The sequence below is a fragment of the Carlito syrichta genome, unplaced genomic scaffold (genome assembly GCF_000164805.1).
Source record: "Carlito syrichta isolate Samal-C Ts95f unplaced genomic scaffold, Tarsius_syrichta-2.0.1 Scaffold163879, whole genome shotgun sequence".
NCBI lineage: Eukaryota > Metazoa > Chordata > Mammalia > Primates > Tarsiidae > Carlito > Carlito syrichta.
In genome coordinates, this window is record NW_007107975.1 from 10444 (window position 1) to 14549 (window position 4106).

At 36.9% G+C, this 4106-nt stretch overlaps 1 pseudogene; it reads right to left on the reverse strand.

Moving 5' to 3' along the window:
• The window catches only part of LOC103252492, a 5706-nt pseudogene extending 5630 nt beyond the window's left edge, over positions 1–76 (reverse strand).
• Between the last annotated feature and the right edge of the window lie 4030 nt (positions 77–4106).

Genomic DNA, 4106 nt, shown 5'->3' on the forward strand with positions numbered 1-4106 from the left:
CCTTTCCACAACCCCCAGACTTGAAGTAACAACTCATCTGTATCAGCAGAAGAACTGAAGTCCATTTCATAGACATCCTGGTGCTGCACAAAGGCTTCCTTTCCAGCTTCTTCTTTGTTCTGCAGTTTTTGTCTTCTCTTTTTCCTATTTCTTCTTCTTATAGTTAAAGTTAAATCAATCAAGTTAAAAATATAACTGTTAAACTTTGAAGTAAGTTCATTGCACACACTGTGATAAGGTGGATGGCTAGGAGAGAAACAAAAGTTAGATGACCTACTGTTTAATGTTCCTGTCATGTTTACAGATGCTATCATCTAGCTAACAAAATCTTCAAACATAATCTTGCAAAAATATGACACTGGTCTTGTCTGATGCGACTTTTCAGCTGAATTAGCATTTCTTGAATATCCTGGTTCAAGGGATTTTTACTGTAAAGCTTTGTTGACGTATAATTCATATGTAGCATGTCTACCAATTGTTGTCTAAAATTCAGTTTTATTTGTATATGCACAGAATTACAACAATCTGTTTAGTCTCTCCTCTTAAAACCCTGTACACTTTAGTTTTTATCTCCTAACCCTTGTTTCTGCATCCACCCCACCCTAGGCAACCACTAACCTATTTTCTTTTTCTTTTTTTTATCTTTTAAATTTTTTATTTTAAATATTTGGGGTAAAATTCAGGGTTAGATATACAAATGTTCATTATGCAGGTACTTGTTGATGAGGTGTGTTCTCCTCCCCTGGCAACTTCCCACTACTGCCAGTCCCTTTCTTATACTATTGTGATAGTTGTCCAAATCTGCTTTTGAGTGAGAACATGTGATACTCGGTTCTTTGTTTCTGACAGATTCCTCAGTATCACAGATTCTAAGTCCATCCAAATTGATGTGAAGTTCATAATTTTATCCTTCTTTATAGATGCATAATATTCCATTGTGTATATGTACCACATTTTTTTATCCAATCCTCTTTTGATGGGCAGCATGATTGGTTCCATGTTTTTGCTATCATAAATAAAGCTGCAATAAACATATGTACACAGGTATCTTTTTTAATTATTATAAAGATATGGGGTACAATTCAAGGTTAGGTTTACAAACATTGATTATGCAAGTACCCTTGTTGATGAGATATGCCCCTCCCTCCCCTACCAGTTTCCCTCAACTGCCAATCCAAGTCACTCCCCTGACAATTTCCCACTACTGCCAATCCCTTTTTTATAGTATTTTAATTGTTCAAGTTCTGTTTATGAGTGAGAACATAGGTTACTCTTTTCTTTGTTTCTGTGATAGATCACTGAGTATGATTGACTTTAAATCCACCCAAAGTTTCTGCAAAGCCCATATGCTTGTCCTTCTTTATGGATGCATAATATTCCATTATGATATGTACCACATTTTTTAAATCCAGTCCAACTTCAATGGGCAACATGACTGGTTTCATGTTTTTGCTGTTGTGAATAGAGCTGCAATAAACATACATGTGCAGGTATCTTTTTTGTAGAATGATTTGAGTTCCTCCGGGTATATTCCCAATAGAGGAATTGCTGGGTCATGTGGAAGGTCAATTTCTAGTTCTTTCAGAAACTGCCACACTGTCTTCCAAAGAGGTTGCATTAATATGTATTCCACCAGCAGTGTAAAAGCGTTCCTTTTTCTCTGCATTCTCACCAGCATGTTTTGTTGTTTGTTTTATTAATGTTGGCCATTCTTACTGGGGTAAGGTGGTATCTCAATATGGTTTTGATTTGCATTTCTCTGATGATGAGTGAGATTGAGCACTTTTTCAAGTGTCTGTTGGCTGCCCGTATATCTTCTGTTGAGAAGTGTCTACTCATGCCTTTTGCTCACTTTTTAATGGGGCTGATTGTTTTTTCCTTTCAACACGTTTGAGTTCCTTGTCGATCCTAGATGTTAGGCTTTGTCAGATACAGAGTTGACAAATATTTTTTTCCCATTCTGTGAGCTGTCTCCCTGCTTTCTTGATGGTTTTTTTTTGCTTTGCAGAAGCTTGTTAGTTTGACGAGGTCTCACTTGTCTATCTTATTTCTTAAGGTATGGTTATTTAGGGTTCTGAGTAGGAATTGGTTGCCAGTTCAAATTTTCATCAGGGTGTCTTCTGCATTTTCTAAGATTCTTATAGTTTGAGGTATTATGTTAGGTCTTTGATCCATTTAGAGTAAATTTTTGTGTATGGTGATAGGTAGGGGTCCTGTTTCAATCTTCTGCATGTGGTCAGCCAGTTTTCCCAGCACCATTTACTGAATACCTATTCTCCTCTCCCCAGTGGTTATTGTTGGAAGCTTTGTCAAAGATGAGTTGGTTGAGAAATTGAGACTTTGCTTCCAGAATCTCTATCCTGTTCCTTGGTCTATGCGCCTATTCATATACCAATACCAGGCTGTTTTGATTGCTATAGCCTTACAGTAAAGTTTGAAATCTGGAAGTGTGATACCTCCTGCTTTGTTTCTTTTGCTAAGGATTGTTTTGGCTATTCTTGGTAATTTATGTTTCCGTATGAATTTCTGTATTGTCATTTCCAGGTCTGAGAAGAATGATGTTGGTCACTTAATGGGTATTGCATTGAATCTGTAGGTTACCTTTGGTAGGATGGACATTTTAACAATGTTGATTCTTCCTATCCATGAGCATGGAATATTTTTCCATTTGTTTGTGTCTTCTTGGATTTCTTTGAGTAGCATTTTGTAACTCTCATTGTAAAGATCTTTCACTTCTCTGGTTAGGAAGATGCTGAGGTATTTCATTTTTTTTGTTTGGCTTTTATGAATGGGATTGTGATTTAATTTGGGTCTCCGCCTGCTTGTTGTTGGTGTATAGGAATGCTGCTGTCTCTTGCACATTTATTTTGTACCCTGAGACTTTGCCAAAGTCCTTTTATCAGTGCAAGCAGATTTTTGACGATTCTTTTGAGTTTTCAAGGTATAGGATCATATCATCAGCAAAGAGGGATAACTTGATTTCCTCTTTTCCTATTTGGATACCCCTGATTTCCTTCTCTTGTCTATTTGCCATAACTAGAACTTCCAACACAATGTTGAACAAGAGGGATGAGAGTGACAGTCTTGTCTTGTCCAGTTTTCAGAGGAAGTATTTCCAGTTTCTGTCCATTTAGCAATATGTTAGCTGTGGGTTTATCATAGATGGCACTTACTATTTTGAGGTATGTTCCTTCTATACATAGGTGTTTGAGAGTTTTTATCAACAAGGGATGCTGAATTTTATCTAAAACTTTTTCTGCATCTAATGATATAACTCTGTGGTTCTTTTTTGTACATCTGTTGATATATTTAATTACATTCAAGGTCTTGTGATTGTTGAACAAGCTCTGCATCCTAGGATCCTGGGGAAGAAGCCTATTGGTTATGGTGGATGCATTTTTTTAACTTGTAATTTTTTTATTTTAAAATTGTAGGGTACAATTCAGGGTTAGGTATACAAATATAATCATTATGCAGGTACCCTTATTGATGAGGTGTGTCCCTCCTTCCCCAGGCAGATTCCCACTACTGCCAATTCCACCTCCTTGTCCCCACCCCACTCCCCCATGTTCGATGATTTTTTAGATGTGTTTTTGGATCTTATTTGCTAGAATCCTGTTGAGGATTTTTGCATCTATGTTCAAAAGGGATATTGGCCTGTAGTTTTCTTTTTTTATTGGGTCTTTACCCAGTTTGTGTATCAGTGTGATGTTAGCTTTGTAAAATGATTTGCAGAGATTTCCATCTTTCTCAGTTGTCTGGAATGCTTTCAGTAGGATTGGTATCAGCTCCTCCTTGTACATTTTGTAGAATTCTGCTGGAAAGTCATTTGGCCAAGGTCCTTTTTTTGTAACCACTAGCACATTACAATGTTCACTTATTGTGGTATGTGTTCCCTGAGACCCACTTCTCACCACCACTCTATATGACAATGCAAAACAGAAACCAATGCAAAAAACAACTGAGTACACAAACACACACACACACACACACACACACACACACACACAGAGAGAGACATACCCACACACCCAAAAACAAACTGGAATAACAACAAAGTGAAACAAAACAAACAGCAACAACCAGAAAAATCCAAGAAAACTAAA